We start from the raw sequence: 17,831 nt of genomic DNA on the forward strand, positions 1-17,831 counted from the left end.
GGCACACAGCTCCACCCCACCATAGTGCAGAGGCTACCTAGCTACCAGGGAAGATTTCAAATGTAGAGTATTATTGGAAGGCCCTTCTGTCTTCTACCTTCCTACTTGGAGCCTTCCTCTGACTCTATCTTCTGTCAAAGTTTCCATACTGATGGCAAATAAATCTACAACTTCTGTCCTGACCTCTGTCCCTGGCTTCAGTCACTCTCCCCTGCTGTCTAGATGTTATGCTTCTATAAAGTCATGGGACTCTTCTAAGTCTTTGTGTACCTGAGACCAACGGACCTAAAACTAGGCAAGTTATATCTGTTCTTCATAAATCAAACCTCTTTCTTGACTCCATCTTCGTAGTAGCAGCTGTGGTGGTGGCAGTTTGGTCATGGACATGCAGCTCTCTGTCCATGCCCAGGAGCTACACACCCTTCAAGTGACCAGCCAGGACATGGTCGCCGAGATCTAGGCTCATGTAGCCTTGCTGGAGGGCATCGCTCCAGAAGATCAAGTTGTACTCCCAGCAGGCACAGTGCTAGAGGATGAGGCTACCTTAAGTCAGTGTGGAGAGGAGGCTCTGAGCACCCTGGAAGTAGCTAGGCGTATGCTTGGAGGTAAAGTCCATGGTTCACTGGCCCCTCCTGGGAAAGTAAGAAGGCAGACTCCCAAGGTGGTGAAACAGGAGAAAAAGAAGACAGACAGGCGGAGCCAAGTGGCAGATGCAGTACAACTGTTGCTTTGTCAGTGTTGTGCCCACTTTTGCAAGAAGAAGGGCCTCAATGCCAACTCTTAAGTCCGTTGTAATCCTGGCTTTCCCCAATAAAGCCACTTAGTCGAGTCAAAACAAAAACAAAAACCCCTCAAAGTTAGCCTATCAAATTTGACCATTTTCCCCCAAACCTGCACTTCTTTCCAAATTTTCCCATTTTTCATAAATGCCAGCAGAAGCCTGGAGCCACCTGAGAATCCAAGTCATCATTGTTCCTTTCTTTCCATTTTCTGTATTCAGTTTGGAAGCAAGTATTTTTGATTCTTCATTTTTTTTTTTTTTTGTCTCTTTTGCATCTCCCTTTATGCTCCCTACCACCATCCTGGTTTGGACTTTTTACTACTTTTCATCGGTACTATTATGATAGTCTCTTGGTTTACTTCCCCAGCCCACATTAAGCCTCCCTTAATCCATCTTGTATATTGCTGCCAGATTCCTTTTCTGAAGAGACTGTAAAACAGGAGTCTGAGAGTGAGAGCCTATCCAAATTCATATTTGTCTGAGTTTGCCTGGTAGTTGCATAAGGAACTCAAGATTTTAAAAGGGTATGGTCACCAGAAAAGTAGGAAAATTCTCCACAGTTGTGGTAGGCAGCTTCTAACATGGCCCCAATGATCTTTCCTCTGTGGTATTCATGCTCTTGTGTAATTCTCTCCCCTTGAATGTGGGCTAGACCAGCTGACTTGCTTCTAACAAATAGAATATTACTAAAATGGTAAAACAATGAGATGGCACTTCAGAGATTTATTTACAAAAAAAGTTTGACTCATCTTGCTGGCTCTCACTCACTCTCTCCCTCAGGTGCTCTGAGAGAAGCCAGCTGTCATGCTGTGAAGTGCCCTATGACAGGCAAATGTGACAAGGAACTAGTGTCTCGGCAAGAGATTGGAGTCCTGCCAATAGCTACGTGAGTGAGCCTGGAAATGGATCCTCCCCCAGTTGAGTCTTGAGATGAGACCACAGCCCTTGCTGACACCTTTATTGCACCTTGATGAGGAACTCTGGGCCAAAGGACCCAGCTAAGCCTCAATTTTTAACTGACAGAAACCATGAAATAATAAATGCATACTGTTTTAAGCTGTTAAGTTTTGGGATACTTTATTATGTAGCAATAGATAACTAATACAACAGTTTATGTGTATATAAATCCAGATTGTTTCTTAGCTTCCTCCTCTCCCTCTATAACTTATGGTCGGAACCAAGGGGGTAATAGGCTGTGATAATAATTTTTGGCAAAGCCCTGATAAGAAATAGCTTGCTGCTTCATGGAGCAAATAACAGAGTGTAATATATGATGGGAGTAGCAAAGGAAATGGGAGGAGTTAAGTGTAATGGATATCAGAGGCATAACAAAATCAGGAGACATGACTATGACTTTGGTACTAAGCCACATTATCTACATCAGAAATGACAGGCGATGTCATGGCAACAATGCAGAATACATGCAGCCATTGTTAGAGTCCATCACAGGGAATTGGAGAGAACACCAGCAGAAAAAAAAAAAATTAGAATTCAGTAATTCTAATCTAAAGGGAGCTGGTACCTAAAGCCAGAAAGCATCTTGTTTCTTTTGTACTGTTAAGTCCCAATTTATCTTCCACGTAGGTGGAAAATGGAAAATATAGACCTAACCTGCTTCCATCATGTCACATCAGTACCTATGTTGCTTGCTTTTGAGCATTCCAACATTTGGCTTCTCCTTCTATTATGGATGTGTTCATGCTCTCATAATGCATTGTATTCACTCTCAGTAGCCTTACCACTGACTATAACCTCCTTTTCTCTCCGAATGTAATGCCCATCCATTTGCAAAGTTCAAGGGAAATCCTAAATTCTATATATTATGCAAAATGATTTAAACAATTTCTCTGTATCTACCATGAAGTTATGGAACATCAATCAACTAATTGAGTATAATATACCAATTTATTTAGAACATACCCAATATTTGTTAGGCATTCTCAGGGATACACAATATGTGTATTGCATGGCCACTCCTCTTAAAGACTCTCTGTCTTATTATAAAGGTACAATCTTCCGCTGTGAAGAAATCAGAGGACATAGACAAGATAAGTATATTCTTAAACTTTTGAAAACAAGTGAAGTTGCTACTTAGAAGTGCTTACCTTTTGAAAGTAAGGGAGAGACTAAAATACGTTTTGCTGTTTCAAAGTAAATTTCGCTTTTCACCCTTGACACTGAATATAAATGGGAACTTCCAGGTTCTAGTAATGGCATAGATGGTTGCCTGGAAGTTAGTCCTTACTTAAAGCAGATTAATCAGAGTTATTCCTAGTGAATAACTCAATCTTACTGCTCTCAGCTGTCTGTCACCAAATCCAGATGTTTGCATCCCAGAGAAGGTCTTGAGAGAGTAGGGGTAATGTTAGTAAACTAACCTGGCCAACATATAAATTCAACATCATAACTTGTTATGTGATGCCTGCTATACATTAATCCAACCTATTTCCTAGTCCCTCTCTTCACGTAGGCCCATATGAATTAAAATGCAGAAAGTCTATGTTGTTCAAACTTGTTTCATAGCATGATTTCACTCTATCACTGAATACTACTTTCTTTTTAAAAATGTTTTCATTATTTATTTTTGAGAGAAACAACATGTGCAAGGGAGAGGCAGAGAAAGTGGAGGACAGATGATCTGAAGTGGGCTCTGTGCTGACAACAGAGTCCGATGCAGGAATCGAATTCATGAACCATGAGATCATGACCTGAGTCAAAGTCAGATGCTTAACTGACTGAGCCACCCAGGCACCCCTACTTCACTTCTTGTAACTTGTCTATCATGCTTGTCCCTGAAGAAGAATATAATTATACTTGGGAATAATTGCAAGTTGTTAATAATTTCATAATAGGATATTTTGAAATATTATCTGACATAATCTTTACTTCTGATAATTGTTATTGTCTAACCCTTTACCCAACAAGAATGAAGCCACGATTACTTCAGAGCATAAGCAGAACCAGCCAAGAGCAAAGAAGAAAGTATTCATCTTTAGGTCTCAAAATAAACTGTTAAAAGTTAGGTACAAAAATCATGGAAGCGGGGCGCCTGGGTGGCGCAGTCGGTTAAGCGTCCGACTTCAGCCAGGTCACGATCTCGCGGTCCGGGAGTTCGAGCCCCGCGTCAGGCTCTGGGCTGATGGCTCAGAGCCTGGAGCCTGTTTCTAATTCTGTGTCTCCCTCTCTCTCTGCCCCTCCCCCATTCATGCTCTGTCTCTCTCTGTCCCAAAAATAAATAAACGTTGAAAAAAAATTTTTTTTCAAAAATCATGGAAGCATAGGCTTCCTGTAACAATAGCCTTGCACTGGAGAAAGAAAAGGATTTTCTAAATTCCTAAAGCTTCCTCTTAAAGGTCTAGAATCATAAAGCATAGAGATTTACTATAAGCTATAGGGGAGAAAGGATGTACATTATGATCTTTTTAGAGACAATGTCTAGTTGCACGAGAGAATGAGGAAAGGAGACACAAATGAGGTGAGTGTGGTGCCTCTGATAGTGTTTTGACCCTTCCCTCTTCCAAGGTGGAAATCCTGACTGGGAGCTGGGGTGGAGGTTGGAGGAAAGGAAAGGTGGAGAGATCTGAGAGCAAAGAGGGCTTACACTTCTCTTCCCAACTGGCACCAAAGTGATCTGCATTGATTGACATGGGGTGAGACAGCAATTATCTGTGTTTATGTCAGTAGGGAATCTCAAGGGAGCATTTGCTCCTGGTTCTCCAGGATTTATGCAAGCCAAGGAAAGGTTCAGAACCCTCCCCTCCACCCCCATCACCACCCCCACCAGGGGCTAAAACTGTTGAGAGAGTACATGGACTTGTGGGTTCTCCAGGTGGGGATGAGGCATGTAGATGTCACTTCCAGAGGCTATGACAGGGACCACAAACATCAATAGTAACAGCTGTTGACTTGACCCAAATACAGATGGAACCCATTGCTTTAGAATATCATAATGACCACAGGGAATGAAGCACCCAGAGCCATCAGGGACCATCCCAGGTCAGCATGTGGATCAGACAACTATCCCTCTGAGGTCACAAGGTTTCACAAGTATTCTGGTACCTACACACCATCTGGTTAGAAGCAAAGGAGGAAGGGGAGGGAATTATGTAAAACTGACCATCATCTCCAACAAGATGAGTTAATGTGGAAGACACAAATTTTCAAGAAGAAATTTATCTTTAATTAGAAAAATTAAGGTTTTCATACCCACCCCCAATATTGCTAGTCCTTTTCATCCCTTCTGCCCATCTATGAAAGGAAACAAGGTCATCAGAGAAAGTTGAGTTCAGTCTCAGAACTCTCATTACCATTCTTCCTTCTGAATCATAATGTCTCTAAATCTGACACTGCCTATAATACTTTCTTCCTTTCCAAGTATACTTGAAGGAACATGAGGAATATGTAGGGTCCTAAGAGTTACTGATTGGTTTTGAAACAGTTTTCACCACAAAGTAAAAATCCATCATACACTAGATCAAACTCCAGATGCATGGGTTGTGGGGGTAACAATTTGCTAGCTAAATGAAATGCTAGGCTGGCCAATCACTGATCACACTGTGACCAAATTTATATCATCCCTAAATTCACAATGTTGCAGGGTGTTTCATCTGGAGGTGGTTAGAGTATTTGGAAAACATATTGTCATCAATATTTAAAATGGCTAAGATAAATACTACACCCTTTTTTATGAAACAGTTCTATTTCTTCCTTTTTTAAAATCAGAGTGGTGAAAAAACTGGCAATCCTTTAGGTGGTGGTCATCTATTTTTTTTAAGTGTTTATGATACAATAGTATCCATTCCTTCTCATCTGAACAGATTAAGATCCTAAAATACTCCATACAAAGCACACAGTATCCGGGCACCTGGGTGGCTCAGTTGGTTGAGCATCGAACTCTTGATTTGGGCCCAGGTCATGATTTCAGGTTCCTGAGTCTGAGCCCCACATTGGGCTCTGCGCTGACACTGTGAAGCCTGCTTGGTATTCTCTTGTCTTCCTCTCTCTCTGCTCCTCCCCCCACCCCCCACTCCCCATTCCACACCCCCCCCCGCCTTCACCCCTCCCACCCATGCTCATGCACTTTCCCCCATCATCCCACATCTCTCTCTCTCTCTTTCTCTCTCAAAAATAAATAAATAAACATTAAACACAGACACACACACACACACACACACACACACACACACACACACAGTATCTCCTAAAAGTTTTGTGAAAAACTGAGCCATTCTTTCCATCTGTGCTAGTGAGGCTATATTTTATGGTGACGAATGTGAATGGCTAAGGATATACCTAGCACGAGTCCTTTCCTACTTGGCCAACACATGTAAAATTTGCTACAAAATCTTAGGTTTAAACCTTTCTCCTCAGATGCCCAAAATAACACCCTATTTTGAAATAAGCAGATTTTTCAAACTCTTGATCAAAATGCAACCTGTCCCATTTTATAGATGCTAGAGGTAGAAAATGGAGTATCTCCTCTTTTGTGAGCATTTGAACCCACCTCCACTGCAGTGGTTTGCCCAGTGTCCTTTGCTTTGAATGGCAGCAAGTCTGCTTTGCCTACAACTGTGTAACAATTTCAACAAAATCACCTTCATTTGAGTTGTCACAACTATACCCACTTCTCTCAAACAAATGAGACCATTTAATGGAGCTGACAGCCTTCACTCTTCTCTCATGCCTGATACAGGATGAATGAACATACTGGCTGATGGAAACTGACTTTTTTTTTTCTTTCCAATTTCTCTTCCAAATCTCCTAAATCAGTATTCAAGCCATGTCTCAATATTTAATCCTTACGCAAACCCAACACTTCAGAGGAGCCCTCCAAGACATCCCATGGCGCTCTCCAGACCCATTAACTTGTATTACCTCTGGTTTTAAACAATCAGATGCTCTCTGATTATGGAAGAAGAAAAAGTGTGGCACTCGCCAGCAGAAACTCTCAGTAGGAGTCATGACAATCTCTTGCTCAGCCAGACAACAGAAGCAGCGCAGAGACACCTAAGTGCGACTATGCTACTCTTAAAAGAAAAATCACATATGCCCAGGAGGCATTATGCATTTTATAGATTATTGCAAAGGGGATATTCGATTACTTAAATAAAAGCGAATGAGCAAGCAGAGCCACAGAAATAGCAAGTCTTCTCAGAAATGAATATTGATCAAAAAAATTGAAGTCCTAGTACTGAATTGTCTGATATCTCTCAACCATAAAGTCAGAGCCAACGAGGAAAGATTACTGGCAAGGAAGTTCCCACAAGATAACTAGGTGACAAGCAAGCATATTGTCAAGTGGGTCATATAACTTCTGAGGCAGCTTTTTTACTGTGTTTGTGGTCATTATGTTCCAATGTGAGACAGGACACATTTAAGACATTCACGTTGTTTTCTGTAAATATAGTACCCCCCCCCCCATCCATGAGGACACTTCTAAGGCCTCCAGTGGATGCCTGAAGGCAAAGCTAGTACTGAACCTATATATACTATGTTTCTTCCATTACATCGACAGTTATAATAAAGTTTAATTTATAAATTAGACACAGCAAGGGATGAACAACAACCAATAGTAAAATAGAACAATTATAATAAACTGTAATAAAAGTTATATGAATGTGGTCACCCTCTCTCAAAATATATTGCTATGCTGTACTCACCCTTCTTGTCATGATGGGATGTGACAAAATGCCCACGTGATAAGAGGAAATGAGGTAAATGACTTAGGCACTGTGTCATAGTGTTAGGCTACTGCTACTAATGTCAGAAGACTGAGGCTGACTTTGGGTAACTGAAACCTCAGAAAACAAAACCAAAACCATGGCTAAGTGAGGACCACTATAGTGCATGTATTACAACCACTGATCAAGCTGATTAGTACTTTACCCTTCTACTGGAGATGAATATATAGGAACAGTCCTTCCACTAGAACATTAGCCAAGAAGCTTGGGCCCATCTGAGAAGCAGAATCAGGGCCAGCTCTTGTGTGGGTACAGGTGGCACTTGGAGACCGGCTGCTCCTTTGTTCTCTTCTGTACTTTTACCAGCCTTTTAAAAATTGCATTTTAAGGAAAACAGAGCGCACATGTTTCTAACTCATTTACACTTAAATGTTGATAATATTCTGTAAGAGTTAGTTGATATCCAAAATGGTTTTTTCTTAATTAATGTTTTAGAACAAGGGACTTGAATTTGGTCCATTATACATTATTCTGAACACTCTCGCCCACTCTTCTCCCTGCAAAGTACAGGGCTTGAGTCACTTTAAAAACGTCTTCATAACCCTAATTTGACTTTTTAATATATTAATCTGGTGTCAAAGTTTTAAAAATCTAGATTGCTAGGGGGAAGATGGTGGAGGAGGAGGTTCCCCAACTCACCTCGTCCTACAGATACACCTAGATAATACCCACATCAATGTAAAAACCCAGAGAACGACCTGGAAACTGGCAGAACAGACTTTCCACAGCTCAACATAGAGAAGAGGCCACATCAAAAACCACAGGAAGAATGGACAAGTGGTTGGAATCAAGCTGACCTCAAGATTGTTAGGAGAGGGAGGGCCACCACAAGCACAGAGAAGGGAGAAGAGTAGATACATAGGCACCCCAGGCACAGGGGACCTGTATTGGGAAGACAAATCCCCACAACATTTGGCTTTGAAAACCAGAGGGGCTTAACATCGTGAGATTTTATAATCAGCGGGGCTGAATTTCTAGAACTTTTAAAAATCATCTTGCCATTTGCAACAACACCTAGAAGGTATAATGGTAAGTGAAATGTCAGTCAGAGAAAGACAAACACCATCATTTCGCTCATATGTGCAATTTAAGAAACAAAACAAACAAAGGTAAAAAGAGACAGACTCTCAGAGAACAAATTGGTGGTTGCTATAGGGGAAGTGGGTGGGGGGAATGGGTGTAACAGGTGGTGGGGGTGTACACTTACTGTGATGAGCACAAAGTAATGTTTAGAAAAGTTGAATAAATATATTGTACACCCAAAACTAATATAACACTGTATCTTAATTATAATAGAATTTTTTTTAAATCTAGATAACCATAATTCAATTTGCTTAGCCTTTCTTTTTTTTATATGCCCAACCAAAATGGACTGAATTTTGACCTTTCTTTTCTTTTCTTTTCTTTTCTTTTCTTTTCTTTTCGAGAGAGAGAGAGAGGCAGAGAGAGAGAAAGAAAAAAAACATGCAAGCAGGAAAGGGGCAGGGGCGGAGGGAGAGGGAGAGGGAGAGGGAGAGAGAATCCTAAGCAGGCTCCATGCTCAGCATGGACCCCCATCCTGGGGCTCGATCCCAGGACAGTGAGATCATGACCTGAGCCAAAATCAAGGAGTCAGATGCTTAACCAAATGAGCTACCCAGGTGCCCCTAGACTATCATTTTAGAAGCCAAATAGCAACCATAATGTGGAAAAACAACATTTAATAAAGAGTATTTTTTTTTATTTCAAGTTTTAAATTGACACCTAAACCTTACATTAGTGCAACAGCCAGTTACTTAATTATCTTTGCTTGCAATTGCTATGCAAGATGATGGCTGTGAATAATGCTTAATGGTTTTAATTTATTGTTGTATCAATGAAAGCCATATTTTTTTCATGAAAGATTGGACATGTTGCCACTTAAAGAAGCAGACGACTCAACAATCATTCATCAGTTAAAGACTTTCTATCCTCTCAGCTACTAGAGTTCCTAGCTGTTTCAGTTTTCCTGGAACTAACAGAAAATGCCATTAGTAGCTTTCATTCCATCACTCAAAACAATGTAGCAGTTTAGGACGAGTCTTTATTTATGCATTGATAACTTCAGTGTCATCAGTTATATTGATGATTTCCCAGGAATCCTATGTGGGAATTCAAATGACTAAATCCTTCCAGTGTCTTTACGCTGCTATTCTCTGAAGAAACGACAGGCGAAATATAGTAACATTTATAGTCATATAAAGATGATTATGCAACTCATAAGTAGCATGGCAGCCCCATGCAAATTCTGAAAACAATAAATAAAACATATACAAAAGTGAAATTGAAAAGAAAATTTGTTCAGACACTAGACAGAAATAAAATACATTCTTTTCCAGCAAGGATTTTTACCTGGCACTTTACATTCAAATGCCCAATTTCAAACATTCCAGTGTTGGGAGAGTTAAATATGAACCTCTGGAGGTGGGTCCCAGCCTTCATTATTTTTCAAAGCATTTCAGATGATTTTCATGTGAAGGCAGATTTGAAAAAACTGTAGTTTACAGGAGTGGAAATTAGAAACTAAACACAGGCTGGAGTCAGTTTATAGAAAATATGAGCTACAGCATGATTCAGGGCAAGGCTCTGACCACAGTCTCAGAGACCTGGGTGGAAGCAAATCAAAATTAGTTTTAACACCTACAGTGCTAAATGCTAAGACTTTTATTCAAAGCAGATAACTTGAATAATAGTTTCTCCATGTATTTATAGGCCTGATTATACCTAGGGTTGACAAAGCTACTATTTATTTCACAAATATTGGTTGAGTTCCATGCATTCTGCTAGGCACAAAATGACCTGGAGCAGAGAAAGCCTAGTCAGAGGCCCATAAACCAGATGTATCAACTATCATACTTTACAGAACATACTGACAATAATAACCACATGGAACTTTTCTCCTGTCGAATTAACCTTTGCTGCAGTAACACTGCTACCACTCACTATTCTTACAATGCCAACTTCTGTGATTTACATATATATTAGCACTGATGTAATTTTTAACAGACAGCCAGGAATCCATTCCCAGAAGGAAAAGCCTCTGTTTGTAAGTGTAGTAACAACATCATAAGAAACCTCACTCAATCAGTCAAACAAGTAAACACCTTGGAGTAGTCAGAGACGAAGCTAACTATGGCAGGACCGAACAGGGAGAATAAACTAAAAGAGCCCTTTTTGCTCTTTAGGGTGGAGCATTGAGTTCTGTCTTCTGGACTGTTAGTTTGGTTCAGGAATGGCTTAGTTTACCAGAAAGTGTTCTCTGGCTGTTAGGATTGGTGCAAAGGTTTTTCCTTTTCAGAGTTCATAGTAAAAAGAACAAAATCTCATTGTTGGAGGTGGGGGATGAGGGTAGGAAAGTCTTGTCAGAAGAGGTGCTACTTGAGCTGAGTCTTAATGGAAGAATAGCAATCAGTTGAGTAAAAAAGAATGCGTGGGAAAAAAAATTAAAAAAAAAGGGGGGTGTCCGCGTGGCTCAGTTGGTTAAGCGTCCGACTTTGGCTCAGGTCATGATCTCACGGTTCATGAGTCTGAACCCCGCATTGGGCTCTGTGCTGACAGCTCAGAGTCTGGAGCCTGCTTCGGATTCTGTCTCCCTCTCTCTCTGCCCCTCCCCAGCTTGCACTCTCTGTCTTTCTCTCTCTCTCTCTGTCAGAAAATAAATAAACATTAAAAAAAAATTAAAAAAAAAGAATGTGTAGTTGGGGAGGGAGCAACATATTTAAGGCTAAGGGAGTGATATATGTGAAGGCTCTAAGGCATAAACCAGCACAGTTGTTTGGGAGTTTCCAAGTAGTTCAATATGACTGCAGCTTGGGAGGTACAGAGGGAGAGCTGGGCATTAAAGACAGAGAGGCAGGCTCTGGTGCACTAAAAAGGCATTTGTAATTTCTCCCACAAACTCTGTGTAATCCTTTAAGTATCTTTACTAATAGGGAAACACTGAAAAATTTATGTTTCTTTAAAATTTTATTTATTTATTTGGAGAAAGCGAATATGAGAGAGAGAGAGAGAGAGAGAGAGAGAGAGAGAGAGAGAGAGAGAGAATCTCAAGCAGGCTCCCTGCTGTCAGTGCAGAGCCTGACTCAGCACTCTAACTTACCAACTATGAGATCATGACCTGAGCCGAAATCAAGAGTTGGATGCTCAACCACTGATTCCTGGTTTAGATGTAAAGCATTGCTTTGGGAGTGTTAGGGAGGAAGGACTAATCATGGGGAGGGGAAGATGTGGAAAGGTGGACACAGTAGAGGCCAGCTGGAGGCTACTGGAAGTGAGAAGACAGGAGGGCTGGAACTCAGGGGTAGTGGTGAGGGGAGAAGAGAGCAGAACTACAAAAATCTCTTTATAGCACTTCTGTCAGGGAAGCTGAATGAGAAGGAGGAGGGCAATGCTTAGGTTTCTGGATTAAAAAGCTGGTAAAACGATGACCCCTTTTTACAGATATAGGATATAGAGGAGAATTAGGTCTGTGGAAGGGAAATGAATGCAATATTAGATGCAGTTTTAAGTTAGTCTGAGAAACAGGAAGGATGTTTCCCCTAAAATCTTAAAACAAAAAATTTGAGAACCTAAGTTTAAGATCATTGAACAAAAACAGCTGAGCTATACTTATGAAAAATGTCCAGGTCATGACAGGTAAGGACAGACAAAAAGGCTTCCAGATTAAAGCAGACTGTGAGGAGACCTGACCACTAAACGCATTCAGGTATCATACTTGAGTCCTTTCCCTACAAAGGACATTATTGAGACAGATGGAGAAAACTTGAATACAGTCTATTGATTAGCAACTAGTGTTGTATCAATACAATGCTAATATATCAATTTTCTGATAGTGAAAATTGTACTGTTAGGTAAGAAATGTCTTTGAAGTATTTAAGGGTAAAATGATATCATATGTGCAAGTTACTCTCAAATGGTTCAGGAAAAAAACAAACAGCATGTACATGTAAAAAGACTGAATTGTAAAGGGAGTGTGATAAATGTTAATTTTTGAGAATATGAACAAAGGGTATGTAGGAATTCTTTGTACTATTCTTGCATTATTTTGGTAAATTGGAAATTATGTCAAAATAAAAAGGATTTCAGTAAAAATTCTTTTGAAATCCTTGAAATTTTTAGAAGAGCATAAAGAATAACATAACAATGTTCCCTGTGACTAGAATAAACAATACCTAATACTGTCTTATGTACTTTCAGTCACCTTTTAAGCAAAATACTACCTCGTAACATATAGAAACAAAATTATTGTGGGGGGGGTGGATTATAGAAAAGGAGGAGAATGGCAAGGGTTGTAGACTATAAAGCAGGTTTAATCATTCCTTAAATTAAGAAATAATCAACCCCAGAATAAAGATTATATTCTATGTATCCTTAGAGACTATGAAACCTGTGGTAAAGCTTAGAACGTAATTTAGTTATTCTGCAAAAGGCTTAAGGGGTTAAATTTCTATTTTACTTTCTATGGAAAAGCAAAAATATCTTTTTTCCCCCATCTATCAAAAAATGAAAAGGAAGTACTTTATTTGTTGTCTTAATTTTGTTGGAATCCACATAGAAAAACCACTTCAAAGGTGCCATTTAAGTGAAACTATAGTATAAAGAAGGACTGACTATTCAAAAAAACCTTTCAACAGTCTCTTTTAAACAGCAGTAAGAAAAATACAGATGGGTAAATATTGACAGAACATGTGATACCAAATGCTAAAACTAGTGACAGAAGTTACATTCTAGGTTTGCAACCAAGATTGCTACCTTGTTTTCTAGGAGGGGTCAGAGTCACTGCCTGGGGCTCATTTGGTTTGAGGTAGATGTCAGGAGACTTGTTCTGAAAGGAAAAGAGATGGACACATGATGCTCCCCTGGCCATTCAGGATGTCTCCTCTCCTTCAGGTGTCTTTTATCCAGATACTCACTGGTAAGAGCTTTAATCTTGCTTTCCTAGGTAGGCAGAAGAAAGGCCAAAAGAAACACAGGAATCCAAGACTGGTCAGCAAATCCAAACAGCATAAGCACGAGAACAAATGGAATAAATCATGCGGGCCCAGGTGAAGGAGCAACTGTCTGCAAGGGCAGAAACCAGAGCTCGGTGCTTGGCCGCTCTGGGTGGAGAAAGGAACAAGGGTTCGTGGGCATTGGAGGTACTGGCTCACCCACATCCACCACCTGCTTCGATTTTCTCTTTCTGACTCTATTTATTTCTCCCTGTGCTCTCTGTTATTTTCCTTTCCCCCTTTAAACTCTCCCACCAAAACAGGTTAGCTCTCTTTGAAACACTGCAGCAAACAGGATGCTTTGAGCTCTCTCTAGGAATTTATGAGCACTGTCCCACCTTTGTCATATGCCTTCTTTGGATTCCTCCTTTTGTCAGAGAATAAATTGTAGTTGACATGGTCATGACCTTTTCTCCTACATTCTCTTCTTACGAAAAAAGAAAAAAAAAGATTCCCTTTCTTGAAATGAAAAAAAGATTCATTCTTTTTTTTTTTAATATGAAATTTATTGTCAAATTGGTTTCCATACAACACCCAGTGCTCATCCCAACAGATGCCCTCCTCAAAGCCCATCACCCACTTCCCCCTCCCACTCCCCCATCAACCTTCAGTTTATTCTCAGTTTTTAAGAGTCTCTCAAGGTTTGCCTCCTTCCCTCTCTGTAACTTTTTTTTTCCCCTTCCCCTCCCCCAAGGTCTTCTGTTAAGTTTCATTCTGAGTTAAGTCTCCTCACAGCATGTCTTCAAGTTGTTACTAAGACTTCTCAGCCTAATGGAATAAAATATTCTCTTAGTAATTTGTAAGTCCACGCATGGAAAAAAAAAATACCATCATCAAGTACTGTGCTTTTGCCTCATTTTATGGAGGAAAACCACAGCTAGTAGGAAAAGAAAGGCATCATAAAGATTTATATGAAAAGAACAGTGAAAAATCACTTACAGACACAGAAGAACTTCTGAACTGGTCTCCTAATTGAAAACTGCCTACTAAAGTGAACAAACAAAATATCTTGGGGTGCCTGGGTGGCTAAGGGTCCGACTTCGGCTCAGGTCATGATCTCAGGGTTTCTGAGTTTGAGCCCTGCATTGGGCTCTGTGCTGACAACTCAAAGCCAGGAGCCTGCTTTGGGTTCTGTGTCTCCTTTTCTCTCTGCCCCTCCCCACTCGTGCTCTGTCTCTCAAAAATAAATAAAATGTTGAAAAAAATTAAAAAAAATATCTTTACAGGCCAAATGTATGTTTATCCTTGTTGCAGTAAAGGCCAAAACACAAAAGATGTTTAGAAGCCAGAGTCTCCAAGCCCTGGAAATTAAATTCTGAAATGTTTTATGACATCAATCAAAAAGTAAAGAATTATTTAGTAAAATTGACAAGAGTATGTGTATTGGTGCTTTTATAGGGCTATATCTGAGGACATATTTTCCTAAATATGAACAATATTTATCCCTAGGTGGTGGTATTTTATATGATTTTTTAAAACTTTCTTCTTTTTGTGTTCATATATTTTAATATTTTAGAGTATGCATTATTTTTATAATAAAGAAAATAAAATTATTTCCTTCTCAAATTAAAAAGTAGTTCATGAAATATTTCAAACACCAATTATTTTTCAGAGTTGAAAGTTATATTATAAAAAGTACATTTTTTTGTTCTACTTTTTTAAAATTTTTATTTTAACTCCAGTATAGTTAACATATAGTGTTAAATTAGTTTCAGGTGTACAAAGCAATTCAGCAATTCCAGACATCATCCAGGGCTCATCACAACAACTGCCCTCCTTAATCTCCATCACCTATTTTACCCATCTCCCCACAGAAGTGAAATTTAAGAAACAAAACGAACAAAGAGAAAAAAAAAAAAAGACCAACCAAGAAAGTAGACTCAACCACAGAAAAACTACACATTTTTAATGCAAATCCATTTTTTTAATAAAGTAACATTGAAATTAATTTTTTATTACTCTCTAATATGTATTTTAGAAATATTGAGCATTTATGACATCCCCATTAAATACAGCTTCCATTGTGCAAGCAGTGTTGCTAGGGTGTCATCACTTTGTATTGGCATCTATATTATAGATGAAAGCTTCTATATCATAGGTTTTATAACTTCATATTTTCTTATTCCAGTTAAACTTTTAAAATGCTTTTGATTATCTGCTATGAGGTCTAAAGGATTCTTGCTTCACTCTCATCACAGATCAACCACCAATCCAAAACAGTGAACATAAATCCTCAGTGCACGCACCAGCAGAATCCAGACTGATCTTAGTGCCCATTCCCTCCCACCTACCATCTGGACCTCCCTGCAGCGAGGGGAGCCTCAGCAGAGAGCAGAAAGGAGAACTTCTCTCCCTCCATTAACCGCTCCAACCACTAGAAGCAGGATCCAGAAAAAGAGGCCGCGAAGTCATGATTTTCCTCCATTTTCAGCAACTTTACTCACCCGATAGGAATTTTAGGGGATCTTCTAATTCCCTTTCAGATAAAAAAAAAAAAAATCTATGACTCTGTGAATAGTTAATAAGAAAAGTTATTCTTTCAAACGGAGGGTTTTACCCCTTCCTAACAGGATTAAGGATTCAATTAGATTAATTTCTTTGTGGCAGATGTATGAATAAATTACCAGCTCAAACCCTACGCCTCTTCCATTTTAAATATTTTTTAAGCTCTAAGGTTCTTCTCATAAAAACATCTTTCAGCCAATACAGTGGTATCCCACTGCTTGGGGACTTCTTCAGAATTTCATCCATCAGTATCCTCCCTGCCTCTCCCTTTCTTCTTCAATTCTTTATTGTCTGTAGTTTACAAACAAGTTCAGCTCCACCTGTACTAAAAAAAAGCTTAGCACTATCTTCCACTTCAGCTACAATCCCATCCTTTTCCTTCCTCCATGACTACCCTCACCATGTATTCCTATCCTCTTCACCATAGGTTGGTTCCTCCTTGCTGTCACTCTGAAGCTGCTGTCATGATGGCCAGCAATGGCCTTCAAAGGAAAACCAACATTCATCTTGCACACCATTTTATTTTGCTCATTTTTTCTATCCTTCTTCAAATTTACTTCCACCAGGATCATGGACACTACACTCTCCATGCTTTTTCCCATTCCACTAGACATTTGCTCGTTTCTTGTCTTTTACCTACCCCTAAATATTGGTGTTTTTCTGGAGCCCGACCCTATGTTTTCTTCCTTTTCCTGGGCACCTCACCCAAATGATACTCCACGCCACCTGTATATACCTTCATCTCACTTCTCAGTTCCACATCGACAGTTTAAATTTACGAGTGGAAATTTATCCTTTCCTTAAACATTCACTGAGTCTGTACATTGCATCAAATAAGAAACAAAAATAAGTAGCCTGATTATTGGTCCCTTTTCATCCATTTTCTCCTCTTTGCAGTCTACTTTTGTTCAAAGGAATAAATTTAATCATGTTAATCCTCAGTGTTAAAAAATTCAGGTTCTCCCTAGAGCCCAAATGAGAAATCCAAACACCATTCCTAGCTCGCTGAGTCCTCTTCTACAGACTACCCCTCCAACTTCATCTTCTTCCCCTCTCTCTCTCCTTGTGTCCCCAAACTTACCAACCATTCATACATACAGTGTGCTCCCAACCACATCATCTTTGTGTATGTCACTTGGTTTTACCACTGGGCTGGAATACTCTCCTCTCTTTCTTCTTCACCAGCTCAAATATTTCTTCCTAAGTTAAACCTTTCTGCTTACCTCTTTTTTCCACTTCCTACACATTTGTGGAGCTTAACATTTTTACTTCATTGCAAATCTTAGGGCAACTGGGTCTCACCACTGCCTGTTCTACCGCAATTCTGATATACATCAAGACTCTTCAAATGTATGAATGAGTTAACTATAAATACACCCACGTGGGTGTGGACAGAAAAATGGGGAAATCTGTAGCTCAAGTGAATAAACAGAACTTTCCTAGACTTATTGTGGTGACCATTTTGTAACATATATAAATATTGAATAACTGTGTTGTACATCTGAAATACAATATTGTATGCAATTATTATTCAATAAAATTTTAAAACATAAAATAAGTGAAAATAAAAACAAATAAACAAGGCTTTATTTACATCTGTGTACCTCATATTGCCATATTCATAACAACTATGGTTATTATTTGCCATTACATGACTCCCTATTCTCTCCCAACTCAAAAATATTTAGCGGGTGAAGCGTGCCTTTGGCACCTACTCAGTCCCCAAACTTGAGGAGAACAAGAACCTATAAGCTATTGGAAGTCAGGAAGTTCTTAATTTTTGCACTGATAGTCCAG

The 17,831-nt window shown here is 39.5% G+C and overlaps 1 long non-coding RNA gene and 1 pseudogene across 1 annotated transcript in view; one reads left to right on the forward strand and one right to left on the reverse strand.

Moving 5' to 3' along the window:
* LOC102899776 overlaps positions 1-17,831 on the reverse strand; it is a 110,640-nt gene that overhangs the window by 36,952 nt on the left and 55,857 nt on the right. Inside the window, exons 4-6 of the long non-coding RNA XR_006594466.1 lie at positions 13,452-13,476; positions 13,291-13,363; positions 2,702-2,800 (exon numbers count right to left, since the gene is read on the reverse strand). This is a non-coding gene — a long non-coding RNA (uncharacterized LOC102899776). The remainder of the gene's footprint in view (positions 1-2,701; positions 2,801-13,290; positions 13,364-13,451; positions 13,477-17,831) is intronic.
* Positions 386-784, forward strand: LOC101085614 (annotated as a pseudogene).

The sequence above is a fragment of the Felis catus genome, chromosome A2 (genome assembly GCF_018350175.1).
Source record: "Felis catus isolate Fca126 chromosome A2, F.catus_Fca126_mat1.0, whole genome shotgun sequence".
In the NCBI taxonomy this organism is placed as follows: domain Eukaryota; kingdom Metazoa; phylum Chordata; class Mammalia; order Carnivora; family Felidae; genus Felis; species Felis catus.